The sequence below is a fragment of the Oncorhynchus nerka genome, linkage group LG13, assembly GCF_034236695.1.
Source record: "Oncorhynchus nerka isolate Pitt River linkage group LG13, Oner_Uvic_2.0, whole genome shotgun sequence".
Lineage (NCBI taxonomy): Eukaryota > Metazoa > Chordata > Actinopteri > Salmoniformes > Salmonidae > Oncorhynchus > Oncorhynchus nerka.
The window spans coordinates 4421057-4440930 of record NC_088408.1 but is presented as its reverse complement, the minus strand read 5'-3'; the positions used below and the strand labels follow the sequence as shown (position 1 = coordinate 4440930).

The 19874-nt window shown below is 45.3% G+C and overlaps 1 long non-coding RNA gene across 4 annotated transcripts; it reads right to left on the bottom strand.

Moving 5' to 3' along the window:
• Positions 1–2886: 2886 nt before the first annotated feature.
• LOC135574658 (uncharacterized) lies at positions 2887–5808 on the bottom strand. Of its 4 annotated transcripts, XR_010465517.1 has the most exons (4): positions 5597–5808; positions 5281–5386; positions 3796–4227; positions 2887–3666 (listed from the first exon to the last, which is right to left on the bottom strand). It is a non-coding gene; the product is annotated as an uncharacterized LOC135574658 (long non-coding RNA). The 4 variants fall into 4 exon arrangements; XR_010465515.1 differs by having other exon boundaries at positions 3796–4230; positions 5281–5808; XR_010465514.1 differs by having other exon boundaries at positions 5281–5808.
• Positions 5809–19874: the final 14066 nt, after the last annotated feature.

The window sequence follows — 19874 nt, the reverse complement described above, 5'->3', positions numbered from 1 at the left end:
ATCCTGTTATACTATAGAGTTAGGATCATCCTGTTATACTGTAGAGTTAGGATCATCCTGTTATACTATAGAGTTAGGATCATGATGTAAATTATGATCCTTGCTGGAGGTTCGATGTATAGAATGTTGCCGTCAGCTAAATGGACCTTCTTAATAAACCTGCTTATCTCCTCCTGAGAGTTGAATTAAACATAATAAACCTGCTTATCTCCTCCTGAGAGTTGAATTAAACATAATAAACCTACTTATCTCCTCCTGAGAGTTGAATTAAACATAATAAACCTGCTTATCTCCTCCTGAGAGTTGAATTAAACATAATAAACCTACTTATCTCCTCCTGAGAGTTGAATTAAACATAATAAACCTGCTTATCTCCTCCTGAGAGTTGAATTAAACATAATAAACCTGCTTATCTCCTCCTGAGAGTTGAATTAAACATAATAAACCTGCTTATCATAATAAACCTCTTATCTGAGAGTTGAATTAAACATAATAAACCTGCTTATCTCCTCCTGAGAGTTGAATTAAACATAATAAACCTGCTTATCTCCTCCTGAGTTTCACAACCTCACTGTTACCTCTTCACACACACACACGCACACGCACACACCCACACAGTTACCATTGCGTTCTCAAAGCAATGAACAGACCAGCTGGCGAGTGTCTTCACAGACATTTTCACTCACTCCTTGTCCCACTGTAGTATCCCAACAGATTTCAGGCTGACCACCCTGTTCACAGGGAACTCTCAAGGTAACCAGCCTGAATGACTATCGCCCTGTAGCACGCACATCTGTATTTATGAAGGCTGTTACATCAACTCCATCATCCAGGACACCCTGGACCGACTCCAATTCCCTGTGTCACAAATTGCACCCTATTCCCTATTTAGTGCACTACTTTTGACCAGAGCCCTATGTAAAAGTAGTGCACTATCTAGGGAAAAGGGTGCCATTTGTACTTCACACTGCCCTTTCCCACCTGGACAAGAGGGGAAGTGACTACCTGAAAATGCTGACTTACAGATCAGCGTTCAACGCTCTTCGTCCCAAGGTCATCACCAAGCCGGGGACCCTGGGAGTGAACACCTCACGCTGCAACTGGATGCTCAAAGCGCTTCATAATTACAGATGTGAGTGCTACAGGGCGATAGTCTTTCAGGCAGGTTACCTTGGAGTTCTTGGGAACAGGGACAATGGTGGTCCGTTTGAGATTACAGACTGGGACAAGGAGAGATTTTTAAAAAGTCTGAAGACACCTGTCAGAGGGTCTTTGAGAACTCGTCCTGGTATCCCGTCTGTTTACTGTGTGCTTAACGATGGGGAGCGGGTGTGCTTAATGATGGGGAGCTGGTGTGCTTAACGATGGGGAGCAGGTGTGCTTAACGATGGGGAGCAGGTGTGCTTAATGATGGGGAGCTGGTGTGCTTAACGATGGGGAGCAGGTGCTTGTAATGATGGGGAGCAGGTGTGCTTAACGATGGCGAGCAGGTGTATGTAACGACATTACACACACCTGGTAACCATCACTACACACACCTGGCAACCATCATTACACACACCTGGTAACCATCACTACACACACCTGGCAACCATCATTACACACACCTGGTAACCATCACTACACACACCTGGCTACCATCATTACACACACCTGGCAACCATCATTACACACACCCTGCAACCATCATTACACACACCTGGCAACCATCATTACACACACCTGGCAACCATCATTACACACACCTGGTAACCATCACTACACACACCTGGCAACAATCATTACACACCTGGCAACCATCATTACACACACCTGGCAACCATCATTACACACACCTGGTAACCATCACTACAAACACCTGGCAACCATCATTACACACACCTGGTAACCATCACTACACACACCTGGCAACCATCCTTACACACACCTGGCAACCATCCTTACACACACCTGGCAACCATCCTTACACACACCTGGCAACCATCATTACACACACCTGGCAACCATCATTACACACACCTGTGTCCGTGTCCTGTCCCTTATAAGAGGTTAAGGCCATGCAATCTGAGTTGAAACCTGAGTGAGATGCCCATGTACTGTACATAAACAGATGCGCGCGCCATATATTTATGTTGATGCGCCATATATTTATGTTGATGAGCCATATATTTATGTTGATGAGCCATATATTTATGTTGATGAGCCATATATTTATGTTGATGAGCCATATATTTATGTTGATGTTGAGCCATATATTTATGTTGATGAGCCATATATTTATGTTGATGAGCCATATATTTATGTTGATGAGCCATATATTTATGTTGATGAGCCATATATTTATGTTGATGAGCCATATATTTATGTTGATGAGCCATATATTTATGTTGATGCGCCATATATTTATGTTGATGCGCCATATATTTATGTTGATGAGCCATATATTTATGTTGATGCGCCATATATTTATGTTGATGAGCCATATATTTATGTTGATGAGCCATATATTTATGTTGATGAGCCATATATTTATGTTGATATTTTATGTTGATGCGCCATATATTTATGTTGATGAGCCATATATTTATGTTGATGAGCCATATATTTATGTTGATGAGCCATATATTTATGTTGATGCGCCATATATTTATGTTGATGAGCCATATATTTATGTTGATGAGCCATATATTTATGTTGATGAGCCATATATTTATGTTGATGAGCCATATATTTATGTTGATGAGCCATATATTTATGTTGATGCGCCATATATTTATGTTGATGAGCCATATATTTATGTTGATGCGCCATATATTTACGAGGTGGACACTTTATACGGTCACATGATATTGTTGTGATATGTCACAAAATCACGTTACGACCACACACATCAATATTCATTTTATATATCGATATTTCTTCTGTCTTGCTAAGTGGATGGGTCTCTACAGAAGGTGAATACGGTACAGCCAAATGGTGACTTGTATAGTATCAATATCAGAAATAGATAGTGTCAATATCAATAACATATACACTATGTTCAAGAACAATATCAATAACGATATCAGTGATAGAAGAGGTAGTTATTTGCATACAATCAGGGGTAAAGTGGCTGAGCAACAGGATAAATAATAGCAGTGTTAGGAGAGTCATGTGAATAGAGGCACTGCAGATAGTACTGATGACTGGTCCGTCTGAACCAAGCATTAACAAGGGAATCTATATTCGGAGAGTCTGTTTCTGTCCTGCCCTTGACTTTGGTGCAGGGCACGTGATGTCCCATAGCCTCTTCGTCACAAAACTCCCTGATCTTCTCAAAAAGATAATTTTGTCTAGCTGTGTCCAGTCCATGTGCAGCTTGTACAGGCAGACCATCTATGGGAGGAAGGATGTCAACGTTGTGCAGCAGCTGAAACCTGGTCCCGCCTCCCCTCATAGCCTGGTTCTTCTCTAGGTTTCGTCCTAGGTTCTTGCCTTCCTAGGGAGGTTTTCCTAGCCACTGTGCTTCTACACCTGCATTGCTTGCTGTTTGGGGTTTTAGGCTGGGTTTCTGTACAGCACTTTGTGACATCAGCTGATGTAAGAAGGGCTTTATAAATATATTGATTGATTGATTGATTGACTGAGTCCAAACGCTCCTTGGTGACAATGTCCAGAACATCGAAGCTGTTAAACAGGGAATAAGAAAACATCCAAAGACATTATTAGAGACATTATTAGACCCTGCACAACATCAATTCACCTCCCATGTTTAGATAAGAAGAATAACCTAATTCAAAGAAAATGATTTTTTACCCGAAGTGCTGGTACTGCTTGATCTGTGGCAGTGGTCTGAAGAACGGAGTCAGGTGTTGTTGCCAGCTATAGCTTTCCACCAGCACCGTACCATCCTCCAGTCCAACCAGCTGTGGGATGTTGATCCCTGTCACAGTGCTGTCCTTCACAACACCAGCGATCTCAGACAAAGTGTTCACTCTGGTCTTTCTGAAGCGCTGCTTGATGAGGCCGAAGCACCAGTCAGTCGGGGGCAAACTTGGTGTGGCCTGTGATCAGGAAGTGAAGGTAGAGATTACGGTGGAGCTTGTGCATGGTCCACCAGGCACAATACCAGAGCACAGACTTGTTCTTGTTTTGGCCACTGCAGTTTCACATTTCAGGTCCACACGTTGTTTTCCCCAACTTCGTAGTTGGTGAAGAAATGGTGCATGTTGATGACTGCGCTGCTATCTGCTAATTCCAGATACCAATATTTTAGCAATATTATACAATAGATACAAAATAGCATTCTGAGATAAGATCACTACACGCAGTTCATACAGGTACTGCTAGCTATTGTAGCTAGCCAGCCATCTAACGTCAGCTGGCTAGCTAACAGCAAGCTTTAACTAGCAATACAAACCAATTGTCATAGCTAGCTAAAGTTAACCAATAGGTTCAATGTTAGCTAGTTAACATTAGGCTATAACTAGCAATGGGAAATGTAATTCTGAGAAAAGATCACTAATGTTACACACACTTCATATGTAACAGCTTCCGCCCCTCTCCTGGGCTCTAACCTCTGCACACATCAACAACTGACACCCAGGGAGCGTCATTACCCATCTTTCCACAAAAGCCGCGGCTCTTGCAGAGCAAGGGGAACCACTACTTCAAGGTTTCAGAGCGAGTGACGTCGCCGATTGAAATGCTATTTAGCTCGCACCACCGCTAACTAGCTAGCCATTTACACATTGGTTACACATAAGTTAATGTTAGCTAGCAAGCCAACCACCTAACCACAGCTAACGTTAGCTAGCTAACAGCAGACTTTGACTCGGGATCTTGTGTTTAGACATGTCATTTTAACGTTAGCTAGCTAACAGCAGGCTTAGACTCGGGATCTTGTGTTTAGACATGTCACGTTAACGTTAGCTAGCTAAAAAAAAAAAAACTATAATCCCAATCCACAGAGTAACGTTACTAGCAATACAAACCGATTGTCATAGCTAGCTAAAGTTAACCAAATAACATTAGGTTCATTGTTAGTTAGCAAGCCAGCTATCGACCTCCAGCTGGCTAGCTAACAGCAAGCTTTAGCTTGCAATGAAAACAACTTTCGGACAACATTTACATTTACATTTACATTTAAGTCATTTAGCAGACGCTCTTATCCAGAGCGACTTACAAATTGGTGCATTCACCTTATGACATCCAGTGGAACAGTAGTGCACCTAAATCTTTTAAGGGGGGTGGGACAACATTAGAAACGTATAATATCTGAATCTGTAGCTATATTCTTACCTGTATACATGGACGAACGCTTCACGGCAGACTGCAACCCCTTTCATCAGACATCCTGTGCTGTTTCCGTTAAGTTTGCACAGCTGGTTTGGCCGGTTGCCTTCCACTGATTTCAATACGTGTTATGAAATGAGAGAGTCAGCATTACAACAAGTAGTCCATTACAACAAGTAGTCCATTACAACAAGTAGTCCATTACAACAAGTAGTCCATTACAACAAGTAGTCCATTTTCCCACTGACCTTTGTCGAAAACTGTCCCCCCCCCCCTCTTCAAACCAACACGCACGCTCTGACACAAACACCAACATACTTACCACTTCGTTTTCGGATAGAGAGAGAGAGAAAGAGGTACACACAGACACGACACACACGTACATTTCCCTCCATATTGTGTAGTCCTGGGTTGTATTTATCCTTAAACCATAACAGAGAGATAATGGCTGAGGGGACACTCGTAAAAATAGCCTGCCACATGTCTGTTTGGATTAACTTCTTTCTCTCTCTCCTCAACTCCCTCCTTCCCTTCCTCATGTCCCTTTCTGTCTCTCTCCCCCCTCCTCCCTCCTAACCTTCCGTATGCCCCCCTCCTTCCTCCCTCCTCCCTCCTCCCCACTCTCTCTCTCTCTCTCTCCCCCTCCTCCCTCCTAATCTTCCGTATGCCCCCCTCTCTCTCTCTCTCTCCTCCCTCCCTCCCTCCTTCCCTTCCTCATGCCCCTTTCTGTCTCTCTCCTCCCTCCTAACCTTCCGTATGCCCCCTCCCTCCTCCCCCTCCTCCCTCCTCCCTCATCCCCACTCTCTCTCTCTCCCTCCCTCCTCCCTCCTAACCTTCCGTATGCCCCCCCTCTCTCTCTCTCCTCCCTCCTCCCTCCTTCCCTTCCTCATGCCCCTTTCTGTCTCTCTCCTCCCTCCTAACCTTCCGTATGCCCCCTCCCTCCTCCCTCCTCCCTCCTCCCTCATCCCCACTCTCTCTCCTCCCTCCTAACCTTCCCTCATTCTCTCTCTCTCTCTCTCTCTCTCTCTCTCTCTCTCTCTCTCTTTGTTGTCCTTTCTTTGCACTTGTCTCTTGCTCATGTAGGTTAGGTGCAACGGTAAATACGGTCTGATAAAGAAGGATCTCCACTCTAAGAACTGAAGTTTTCATAGAAAACAGTTCCTCCCCTCCTCCTCAGTAAATTATTACTGTCGTATTTGGTTTGGACGCTGGATGATTGTCCTTATCAACAGAAAGAGGACAGGGTATGTGTCTCCTAGCCTCTGTCCTTGCTGGGTTAAAGCAGAGCTTGACTTATTAATGACAATAAAACTAGACGAACGGATATTGTTCCCGAACAGAACAGGATATTGTCCCTGAACAGAGCAGGATATTGTTCCTGACCAGAGCAGGATATTGTTCCTGACCAGAGCAGGATATTGTCCCTGACCAGAGCAGGATATTGTTGCTGACCAGAGCAGGATATTGTCCCTGAACAGAGCAGGATATTGTCCCTGAGCAGAGCAGGATATTGTCCCCGAACAGAGAAGGATATTGTCCCTGGCCAGAGCAGGATATTGTACCTGACCAGAGCAGGATATTGTCCCTGAACAGAGCAGGATATTGTTCCTGAACAGAGCAGGATATTGTCCCTGAACAGAACAGGATATTGTCCCTGACCAGAGCAGGATATTGTTCCTGAGCAGAGCAGGATATTGTCCCTGAACAGAGCAGGATATTGTCCCTGACCAGAGCAGGATATTGTCGCTGACCAGAGCAGGATATTGTCCCTGAACAGAGCAGGATATTGTCCCTGAACAGAACAGGATATTGTCCCTGACCAGAGCAGGATATTGTCCCTGAACAGAGCAGGATATTGTCCCTGAACAGAACAGGATATTGTCCCTGACCAGAGCAGGATATTGTCCCTGACCAGAGCAGGATATTGTTGCTGACCAGAACAGGATATTGTCCCTGAACAGAACAGGATATTGTCCCTGACCAGAACAGGATATTGTCCCTGAACAGAGCAGGATATTGTCCCTGAACAGAACAGGATATTGTCCCTGAACAGAACAGGATATTGTCCCTGACCAGAACAGGATATTGTCCCTGAACAGAGCAGGATATTGTCCCTGAACAGAACAGGATATTGTCCCTGACCAGAGCAGGATATTGTCCCTGACCAGAGCAGGATATTGTTGCTGACCAGAACAGGATATTGTCCCTGAACAGAGCAGGATATTGTCCCTGAGCAGAGCAGGATATTGTCCCCGAACAGAGCAGGATATTGTCCCTGACCAGAGCAGGATATTGTCCCTGAACAGAACAGGATATTGTCCCTGACCAGAGCAGGATATTGTCCCTGACCAGAGCAGGATATTGTTGCTGACCAGAACAGGATATTGTCCCTGAACAGAGCAGGATATTGTCCCTGAGCAGAGCAGGATATTGTCCCTGAACAGAGCAGGATATTGTCCCTGACCAGAGCAGGATATTGTCCCTGAACAGAACAGGATATTGTTCCTGACCAGAGCAGGATATTGTCCCTGACCAGAGCAGGATATTGTTGCTGACCAGAGCAGGATATTGTCCCTGACCAGAGCAGGATATTGTCCCTGACCAGAGCAGGATATTGTCCCTGACCAGAGCAGGATATTGTCCCTGAACAGAGCAGGATATTGTCCCTGACCAGAGCAGGATATTGTCCCTGACCAGAGCAGGATATTGTCCCTGAACAGAACAGGATATTGTCCCTGAACAGAGCAGGATATTGTTCCTGACCAGAGCAGGATATTGTCCCTGAACAGAGCAGGATATTGTCCCTGAACAGAACAGGATATTGTTGCTGACCAGAGCAGGATATTGTCCATGAACAGAGCAGGATATTGTCCCTGAACAGAACAGGATATTGTTGCTGACCAGAGCAGGATATTGTCCCTGAACAGAGCAGGATATTGTCCCTGACCAGAGCAGGATATTGTCCCTGAACAGAACAGGATATTGTCCCTGAACAGAGCAGGATATTGTCCCTGACCAGAGCAGGATATTGTCCCTGACCAGAGCAGGATATTGTCCCTGACCAGAGCAGGATATTGTCCCTGAACAGAGCAGGATATTGTCCCTGACCAGAGCAGGATATTGTCCCTGACCAGAGCAGGATATTGTTGCTGACCAGAGCAGGTTATTGTCCCTGAACAGAGCAGGATATTGTCCCTGACCAGAGCAGGATATTGTTGCTGAACAGAGCACGATATTGTCCCTGACCAGAGCAGGATATTGTCCCTGAACAGAGCAGGATATTGTCCCTGACCAGAGCAGGATATTGTCCCTGAACAGAGCAGGATATTGTCCCTGACCAGAGCAGGATATTGTTGCTGAACAGAGCAGGATATTGTCCCTGACCAGAGCAGGATATTGTCCCTGAACAGAGCAGGATATTGTCCCTGAACAGAGCAGGATTTTGTGAGTAGTAAAAAGCTGATATGTTTTTTTTAGGCCAACGTTGATGTTGTATTACAGAGGTCCCTGATGATACAATATATCTGACAGACATTTATTGGTTCACAGTTTAACAACTTCCCGTTGGTTCTTCTTCTTGGGAGTCTTTGCTTTCAAATATACTCCTCTTCCTCTCACTCTTTGCCTCTCTCTCTCTATCTCTCTCTCCTATCTCTCCCTCTTTCTCTCTTCCTATTTATCCCTCTCTCTCTCTCTCCCCCCATCGATCACTCTTTCTCTTCCTCAGCATCTCTCTCTCTCTCTCTCTCTCTCTCTCTCTCTCTCTCTCTCTCTCTCTCTCTCTCTCTCTCTCCCCCCCCTTCTCTCTCTCTCTCTCCCTTTCTTTCTCCATAGTCCGGGTGGGATTGGGTTACTAATGAGGGTGGCGTTCGATGATGAAGATTTTTTCCGGGAAACTTTTCTCCCAAATGCCTGCGGCCCTTGGCTGACTCCCCGAGGAGGACATTCATTTAGATACCAGGCTGACTCCCTGAGGAGGACATTCATTCAGATACCAGGCTGACTCCCCGAGGAGGACATTCATTTAGATACCAGGCTGACTCCCTGAGGAGGACATTCATTCAGATACCAGGCTGACTCCCTGAGGAGGACATTCATTTAGATACCAGGCTGACTCCCTGAGGAGGACATTCATTCAGATACCAGGCTGACTCCCTGAGGAGGACATTCATTTAGATACCAGGCTGACTCCCTGAGGAGGACATTCATTCAGATACCAGGCTGACTCCTGAGGAGGACATTCATTTAGATACCAGGCTGACTCCTGAGGAGGACATTCATTTAGATACCAGGCTGACTCCCTGAGGAGGACATTCATTTAGATACCAGGCTGACTCCTGAGGAGGACATTCATTCAGATACCAGGCTGACTCCCCGAGGAGGACATTCATTTAGATACCAGGCTGACTCCCTGAGGAGGACATTCATTCAGATACCAGGCTGACTCCCTGAGGAGGACATTCATTCAGATACCAGGCTGACTCCCTGAGGAAGACATTCATTCAGATACCAGGCTGACTCCCTGAGGAGGACATTCATTCAGATACCAGGCTGACTCCCTGAGGAGGACATTCATTCAGATACCAGGCTGACTCCCTGAGGAGGACATTCATTCAGATACCAGGCTGACTCCCTGAGGAGGACATTCATTCAGATACCAGGCTGACTCCCTGAGGAGGACATTCATTCAGATACCAGGCTGACTCCCTGAGGAAGACATTCATTCAGATACCAGGCTGACTCCCTGAGGAGGACATTCATTCAGATACCAGGCTGACTCCCTGAGGAGGACATTCATTTAGATACCAGGCTGACTCCCTGAGGAAGACATTCATTTAGATACCAGGCTGACTCCCTGAGGAGGACATTCATTCAGATACCAGGCTGACTCCCTGAGGAGGACATTCATTTAGATACCAGGCTGACTCCCTGAGGAGGACATTCATTCAGATACCAGGCTGACTCCCCGAGGAGGACATTCATTTAGATACCAGGCTGACTCCCTGAGGAGGACATTCATTCAGATACCAGGCTGACTCCCTGAGGAAGACATTCATTTAGATACCAGGCTGACTCCCTGAGGAGGACATTCATTCAGATACCAGGCTGACTCCCTGAGGAGGACATTCATTTAGACACCAGGCTGACTCCCTGAGGAGGACATTCATTCAGATACCAGGCTGACTCCCTGAGGAAGACATTCATTTAGATACCAGGCTGACTCCCTGAGGAGGACATTCATTTAGACACCAGGCTGACTCCATGAGGAGGACATTCATTTAGATACCAGGCTGACTCCCTGAGGAGGACATTCATTCAGATACCAGGCTGACTCCCCGAGGAGGACATTCATTCAGATACCAGGCTGACTCCCTGAGGAGGACATTCATTCAGATACCAGGCTGACTCCCTGAGGAGGACTTTAATTTTGATACCAGATTTTGTAAGTCAGATACTTGTGTGTCTGTGTGTGAGTGTGTCTGTGTGTGAGTGTGTCTGTGTGTGAGTGTGTCTGTGTGTGAGTGTGTCTGTGTGTGAGTGTGTCTGTGTGTGAGTGTGTCTGTGTGTGAGTGTGTCTGTGTGTGAGTGTGTCTGTGTGTGAGTGTGTCTGTGTGTGAGTGTGTCTGTGTGTGAGTGTGTCTGTGTGTGAGTGTGTCTGTGTGTGAGTGTGTCTGTGTGTGAGTGTGTCTGTGTGTGAGTGTGTCTGTGTGTGAGTGTGTCTGTGTGAGTGTGTCTGTGTGTGAGTGTGTCTGTGTGTGAGTGTGTCTGTGTGTGAGTGTGTCTGTGTGTGAGTGTGTCTGTGTGTGAGTGTGTCTGTGTGTGAGTGTGTCTGTGTGTGAGTGTGTCTGTGTGTGAGTGTGTCTGTGTGTGAGTGTGTCTGTGTGTGAGTGTGTCTGTGTGTGAGTGTGTCTGTGTGTGAGTGTGTCTGTGTGTGAGTGTGTCTGTGTGTGAGTGTGTCTGTGTGTGAGTGTGTCTGTGTGTGAGTGTGTCTGTGTGTGAGTGTGTCTGTGTGTGAGTGTGTCTGTGTGTGAGTGTGTCTGTGTGTGAGTGTGTCTGTGTGTGAGTGTGTCTGTGTGTGAGTGTGTCTGTGTGTGAGTGTGTCTGTGTGTGAGTGTGTCTGTGTGTGAGTGTGTCTGTGTGTGAGTGTGTCTGTGTGTGAGTGTGTCTGTGTGTGAGTGTGTCTGTGTGTGAGTGTGTCTGTGTGTGAGTGTGTCTGTGTGTGAGTGTGTCTGTGTGAGTGTGTGTGAGTGTGTGAGTGTGTGAGTGTGTCTGTGTGTGAGTGTGTCTGTGTGTGAGTGTGTCTGTGTGTGAGTGTGTCTGTGTGTGAGTGTGTCTGTGTGTGAGTGTGTCTGTGTGTGAGTGTGTCTGTGTGTGAGTGTGTCTGTGTGTGAGTGTGTCTGTGTGTGAGTGTGTCTGTGTGTGAGTGTGTCTGTGTGTGAGTGTGTCTGTGTGTGAGTGTGTCTGTGTGTGAGTGTGTCTGTGTGTGAGTGTGTCTGTGTGTGAGTGTGTCTGTGTGTGAGTGTGTCTGTGTGTGAGTGTGTCTGTGTGTGAGTGTGTCTGTGTGTGAGTGTGTCTGTGTGTGAGTGTGTCTGTGTGTGAGTGTGTCTGTGTGTGAGTGTGTCTGTGTGTGAGTGTGTCTGTGTGTGAGTGTGTCTGTGTGTGAGTGTGTCTGTGTGTGAGTGTGTCTGTGTGTGAGTGTGTCTGTGTGTGAGTGTGTCTGTGTGTGAGTGTGTCTGTGTGTGAGTGTGTCTGTGTGTGAGTGTGTCTGTGTGTGAGTGTGTCTGTGTGTGAGTGTGTCTGTGTGTGAGTGTGTCTGTGTGTGAGTGTGTCTGTGTGTGAGTGTGTCTGTGTGTGAGTGTGTCTGTGTGTGAGTGTGTCTGTGTGTGAGTGTGTCTGTGTGTCTGTGTGTGAGTGTGTCTGTGTGTGTGTGTGTCTGTGTGTGTGTGTGTGTGAGTGTGTCTGTGTGTGAGTGTGTCTGTGTGTGAGTGTGTCTGTGTGTGAGTGTGTCTGTGTGTGAGTGTGTGTGTGTGAGTGTGTCTGTCTGTGTGTCTGTGTGAGTGTGTCTGTGTGTGAGTGTGTCTGTGTGTGAGTGTGTCTGTGTGTGAGTGTGTCTGTGTGTGAGTGTGTCTGTGTGTGAGTGTGTCTGTGTGTGAGTGTGTCTGTGTGTGAGTGTGTCTGTGTGTGAGTGTGTGTGTGTGTGTGTGTGTGTGTGTGTGTGTGTGTGTGTGTGAGTGTGTCTGTGTGTGAGTGTGTCTGTGTGTGAGTGTGTCTGTGTGTGTGTGTGTGTGTGTGTGTGTGTGTCTGTGTGTGAGTGTGTGTGTCTGTGTGTGAGTGTGTCTGTGTGTGTGTGTGAGTGTGTCTGTGTGTGAGTGTGTGTGTGTGTGTGTGAGTGTGTGTGTGTGTGAGTGTGTCTGTGTGTGAGTGTGTGTGTGTGTGTGTGAGTGTGTCTGTGTGTGAGTGTGTCTGTGTGTGAGTCTTTTTTGTGTGTGTGTATTGAAATCAAGTAACATTTTATTCGCGGACCGAGAGTAGACTCGGTGCCCACGTACCACTTGCCCATTTGGTAGCAGAGAGAACAGTCTATGACTATGGTGGCTGGAGTCTTTGACCATTTTCAGGGCCTTTACTCTGCCTTCCTCTGGTATAGAGGTCCTGGATGGCAGGAAGCTTGGCTCCAGTGATGTACTGGGCCGTTTGCACTACCCTCTGTAGTGCCATGCGGTTGGAGGCCGAGCAGTTGCAATTTCTGTTAGTGATGCAAGCGGTCAGGATGCTCTCGATGGTGCAGCTGTAGAATCTTTTGAGGATCTGAGGACGCATGCCAAATCTTTTCAGTCTCCTGAGGGGGAATATAATTTGTCGTGCCCGCGTCACAACTGTCATGCAGTGTTTTTGGACCATGTTAGTTTGTTGGTGATGTGGACACCAAGGAACTTGAAGCTCTCAACCTGCTACACTGCAGCACCGTCGATGAGAAAGGGGGAGTGCTTGGTCCTCTTTTTCCTGCAGTCCACAATCATCTCCTTTGTCTTGATCACATTGAGGGAGAGGTTGTTATCCTGGCACCACACGGCCAGGTCTCTGACCTCCTCCCTATAGGCTGTCTCATCGTTGAGGGAGAGGTTGTTGTCCTGGCACCACACGGTCAGGTCTCTGACCTCCTCCCTATAGGCTGTCTCATCGTTGAGGGAGAGGTTGTTGTCCTGGTACCACCAGGTCTCTGACCTCCTCCCTATAGGCTGTCTCATCGTTGTTGGTGATCAGGCACTGTTGTGTCATCGGCAAACTTAAAGGATGCTGTTGGAGTCGTGCCTGGCCGTGCAGTCATGAGTGAACAGGGAGTACAGGAGGGGGCTGAGCATGCACCCCTGAGGGGCCCCTGTGTTGAGGATCAGCATGGCGGATGTGTTGTTAACTACCCTTACCACTTGGGGGGCGGTCCGTCAGGAAGTCCAGGATCCAGTTGCAGAGGGAGTTGTTTAGTCCCAGGGTCCATAGCTTAATGATGAGCTTTGAGGGCACTATGGTGTTGAACGCTGAGCTGTAGTCAATGAATAGCATTCTCACATAGGTGTTCCTTTCGTCCAGGTCGGAAAGGGCAGTGTGGAGTGCAATAGAGATTGCATCATCTGTGGATCTGTTGGGGCGGTATGCAAATTGGAGTGGGTCTAGGGTTTCTGGGATGATGGTGTTGATGTGAGCCATGACCAGCCTTTCAAAGCACTTCATGGCTACAGACGTGAGTGCTATGGGTCAGTAGTCATTGAGGCAGGTTACCTTAGTGTTCTTGGGCACAGGCTCTATGGTGGTCTGCTTAAAACATGTTGGTATTACAGACACCTACACCACCCGATGTTACAGGAAGGCCATAAAGATCATCAAGGACATCAACCACCCGAACCACTGCCTGTTCACCCCGCTATCATCCAGAAGGCGAGGTCAGTACAGGTGCATCAAAGCTGGGACTGAGAGACTGAAAAACAGCTTCTATCTCAAGGCTATCAGACTGTTAAACAGCCACCATTGAGTGGCTGCTGCCAACACACTGTCATTGACACTGACCCAACTCCAGCCACTTTAATAATGGGAATTGATGGGAAATGATGTAAATATATCACTAGCCACTTTAAACAATGCTACCTTATATAATGTTACTTACCCTACATTATTCATCTCATATGCATACGTATATACTGTACTCTACATCATCGACTGCATCCTTATGTAATACATGTATCACTAGCCACTTTAACTATGCCACTTTGTTTACTTTGTCTACATACTCATCTCATATGTATATACTGTACTCGATACCATCTACTGTATGCTGCTCTGTACCATCACTCACTCATATATCCTTATGTACATATTCTTTATCCCCTAACACTGTGTATAAGACAGTAGTTTTAGAATTGTTAGTTAGATTACTTGTTGGTTATCACTGCATTGTCGGAACTAGAAGCACAAGCATTTCGCTACACTCGCATTAACATCTGCTAACCATGTGTATGTGACAAATAAAATTTGATTTGATTTGATTTTGATTTGACTCGGACAGGGAGAGGTTAAAAATATAATTGAAAACAATTGCTAGTTGGTCAGCGCATACTCAGAGTACACGTCCTGGTAATCCGTCTGGTCCTACGGCCTTGTGAATGTTGACCTGTCTAAAGGTCTTACTCACATCGGCTAGGGAGAGCGTGATCACACAGTCGTCCGGAACAGCTGGTGCTCTCATGCATGTTTCAATGTTATTTGCCTCGAAGCGAGCATCAAAGTAGTTTAGCTCGTCCAGTTGTCCTCTTGTCACTGGGCAGCTCTCGGCTCTGTGCTTCCCTTTGTAGTCTGTAATGGTTTGCAGGCCCTGCCACATCTGACGAGCGTCAAAGCCGGTGTAGTATGACTCAATCTTAATCCTGTATTGACGCTTTGCCTGTTTGATGGGTCTTCCGAAGGCATAGCGAGATTTCTCATAAGCTTCTGGGTTAGAGTCCCGCTTCTTGAAAGCGTCCGCTCTAGCCTTTAGCTCAGTGTGGATGTTGCCTGTAATCCATGGCTTCTGGTTGGGATATGTACATAAGGTCACTGTGGGGATGATGTCCTCGATGCACTTGTTGATAAAGCCAGTGACTGATGTGGTGTATTCCTCAATGTCATCGGAGGAATACCGGAACATATTCTGTGCTAGCAAAACTGTCCTGTAGCTTACCATTTTTTTTATTGACCTAGTCACTGGTGTTCCTGCTTTAATTTAGGCTTGTAAGCAGGAATCAGGAGGAATGAATTATGGTCAGATTTGTCAAATGGAGGGCGAGGGAGAGCTTTGTTTGCATCTCTATGTGTGGAGTAAAGGTGGTCCAGAGTTTTTTTCCCTCTGGTTGCACATTTAACACGTTGATAGAAATGAGGTAAAACTGATTTAAGATTCCCTGCTACAAGGAGTGCCGCCTCTGGGTGAGCGTTTTCTTATTTGCTTATGGCAGAACACAGCTCATTCAACGCTATCATGGTGCCAGCCTCTGACTGAATATAGATGAAAACTCTCTCGGTAGGTAATGTAGTCTGCAGCTTATCATGAGAAACTCTACCTCAGGCGAGCAATGGCTAGAGACTTCCTTAGATATTGTGCACTGTTTACAAAAAATACATAGCCCGCCGCCCCTTGTCTTACCAGACGCCGCTGTTCTATCCTGCCGGTTCATCGTATAACCAGCCAGCTGTATGTTGATATTGTCTTCGTTCAGTCACGACTCCGTGAAGCATAAAATGTTACAGTTTTTAATCCCGTTGTTAATCCCGTTGGTAGTTTCATTTTCCCAATAACTCGTCCATTTTATTGTCCAAAGATTGCATGTCAGCTAGCAGAATTGAGGGGAGTGGTGGTTTATTCGATCGCCTCCTACTCCTCAGAAGGCCCGCCCTCCGGTCTCTCTTTCTCCGCCTCCTCCTCACGCAGATCACGGGACTCGGGGTTTGTTCCCGAGGGAGCTGTTTATCTTCCGCCTCGGGCTCGTCAGAGTCGTGAAAGAAGAAAAAGGATTCTGCTAATTCATGGTGAGTAGTCTCAGTCCCGATGTCTAGAAGTTATTCTCGGTCCTAAGAGATGGTTGCGGCAACATTATGTACAAAGAATAGTTTTTTTCTGCAAAAATATCCTCTGTGTACAACGTAAAACACCAAATAATGCATGCAGAGCAGAATTAGGCCGATAACCGCTAGTTTTTAAAAAAGTTACAAAGGCCTCCCGGGTGGCGCAGTGGTTAAGTAACCTTCTTCGGCGTCATTTGAATTCACCTGTGAAAGAGACGTCATTTGACATCATTATTTCTGATCCTTGTGGAACCCCAGCAGTTGTACATACAGTTGAAGTCGCAAGTTTACACTTAAATTGGAGCCATTAAAACTCATTTTTCAACCACTCCACAAATTTCTTGTTAACAAACTATAGGTTTTGCAAGTCGGTTAGGACATTTACTTTGTGCATGACACAAGTAATTTTTCAAACAATTGTGTACAGACAAATTATTTCACTTATAATTCACTGTATCACAATTACAGTGGGTCAGAAGTTTACATACACTAAGTTGACTGTGCCTTTAAACAGCTTGGAAAATTCCAGAAAATGATGTCATGGCTTTAGAAGCTTCTGATAGGCTAATTGACATCATTTGAGTCAATTGGAGGTGTACCTGTGGATGTATTTCAAGGCCTACCTTCAAACTCAGTGCCTTTGCTTGACATCATGGGAAAATCAAAAGAAATCAGCCAAGACCTCAGAATTTTTTTTTTGTAGACCTCCACAAGTCTGGTTTATCCTTGGGAGCAATTTCCAAAAGCCTGAAGGTACCACATTCAGCCGTACAAACAATGTTACGCAAGTATAAACACCATGGGACCACGTAGCCGTCACACCACTCAGGAAGGAGATGTGTTCTGTCTCCTAGACATGAACCTGCTTTGGTGCGAAAAGTGCAAATCAATCACAGAACAACAGAAAAGGACCTTGTGAAGATGCTGGAGGAAACAGGTACAAAAGGATCTTTATCCACAGTAAAACGAGTCCTATATCGACATAACCTGAAAGGCCGCTCAGCAAGGAAGAAGCCACTGCTCCAAAATCGTCATAAAAAAGCCAGACTACAGTTTGCAACTGCACATGGGGATAAAGATCATACTTTTTGGTCTCAAATGGGTCTTTCAAATGAACAATGACCCCAAGCATACTTCCAAAGTTGTGGCAAAATGGCTTAACGACAACAAAGTCAAGGTATTGGAGTGGCCATTACAAAGCCCTGACCTCAATCCTCTAGAAAAATTGTGTGCAGAACTGAAAAAGCGTTTGCAAGGAGGCCTACAAACCTGACTCAGGTACAGCAGCTCTGTCAGGAGGAATGGGCCAAAATTCACCCAACGTATTGTGGGAAGCTTGTGGAAGGCTACCCGAAACGTTTGACCCAAGTTAAACATTTTAAAGGCAATGCTACCAAATACTAATTGAGTGTATGTGAACTTCTGACCCACTGGGAATATGATGAAATAAATAAATAAAAGCTGAAATAAATAATTATCTCTACTATTATTCTAACATTTCACATGTTTAAAATAAAGTGGTGATACTAACTGACCTGAGACAGGGAATTTTTTTACTTAGATTAAATGTCAGGAATTGTGAAAAAACTGAGTTTAAATGTATTTGGCTAAGGTGTAGGTAAACTTCTGACTTCAACTGTATTTGTTCTATTCCAGCATTAACCAGCACTAACCAGGCAACACTAGGAAAGATGCCCCAATCTCAACAACCCTTCCCCCTATCTCTCCTCACCATCCCCCAACCCCCATCCCTCCCTCCCTCCATACCACCCCAAAACATCCTTCTATGTCAAGTACCCCCACCCCAACCCTAAACCCATGACAACCTCCAACTCACTCACACACACTTGGTATCTCAGAGGGTAACCAGGCATGTAATTGGAGTGAGATCTGATAACCTCCTCCCTCCCTCTCTCTCTGCCATCCTCCCTCCCTCCCTCCCTCCCTCCCTCCCTCCCTCCCTCCCTCCCTCTCTGCCATGCTCCCTCCCTCCCTCCTCATCTCTCTATACACATTTCCTCCCTTTCTGTCTCTACCTGTATCCTTTCCTAGACCATCACTGTTTAGAAAAGTGTTTTCATTATTTATTTATTTATTTATTTTACCTTTATTTTACTAGGCAAGTCAGTTAAGAACAAATTCTTATTTTCAATGACGGCCTAGGAACAGTGGGTTAACTGCCTGTTCAGGGGCAGAACGACAGATCTGTACCTTGTCAGCTCGGGGATTTGAACTTCCGGTTACAACGCTCTAACCACTAGGCCGCCCCATTGACATCCTGAGTTCTAAATATAATAGATGAAAGTGTGAGAGCATGTGTCTGTCTTTCTGTCTGTCGTCTGGCTGTCTGTCTGATGTCATTGCACCCAGCTCCACTCCTCCACTCCTCTTAAGCAGTTTGTTTGTGTGAGCTGGGAGCTATGGAACTGCTATAATGTGTGGTGGGAAAGAGAGAGAGAGAGAAAGAGAGAGAGAGAGAGAGAGAGAGAGAGAGAGAGAGAGAGAGAGAGAGAGAGAGAGAAGAGAGAGAGAGAGAGAGAGATACTTTAAATACTTTAACTATTTGTGCATAGTATGACATTTTAAATGTCTTTATTCTTTTGGAACTTTTGTGTGTTTATTGTAAAAGAAAATGTATTTATTGTTTATTTCACTTTCACTTATGTATTTCATTTGCTTTGACAATGTAAACATATGTTTCCCATACCAATAAAGCCCTTAAATTGAACAGAGTGAGGGTGAGAGAGAGAGAGAGAGAGAGAGAGAGAGAAGAAATAAATACAACCCATATTTATGCTTATTTATTTTATCTTGTGTCCTTTAACCATTTGTACATTGTTAAAACACTGTATATATATATAATATGACATTTGTCATTTGAAACTTCTGTATGTGTAATGTTTACTGTAATGTTTAGAGAGAGAGAGGGAGAGAGAGAGAGAGAGAGAGAGAGAGAGTAAAGGAAAGAGAGACTGGGAAAATACTGCACAACCACACAAATAGTTATCCAGAGATAGGGTATGGCTAAACCACTTCTCCTATCTTTTTGGCCCTAAAACAAAGAAGAAACTACAAAAACATATAAATGATGAAATACAAATCTTAGAACCGACTATTAAAGACTACCAGAACCCACTGGATTCTCCAATTACATTGAATGAGTTACAGGACAAAATACAGACCCTCCAACCAAAAAAAGGCTTGTGGTGTTGATGGTATCCTCAATGAAATGATCAAATATACAGACCACAAATTCCAATTGGCTATACTTAAACTCTTCAACATCATCCTCAGCTCTGGTATCTTCCCCAATATTTGGAACGTAGGACTGATCACCCCAATCCACAAGAGTGGAGACAATTTGACCCCAATAACTACCGTGGAATATGCGTCAACAGTAACCTTGGGAAAATCCTCTGCATTATCATTAACAGCAGACTCGTCCATCTCCTCTGAAAACAATGTACTGAGCAAATGTCAAACTGGCTTTTTACCAAATTACCGTACAA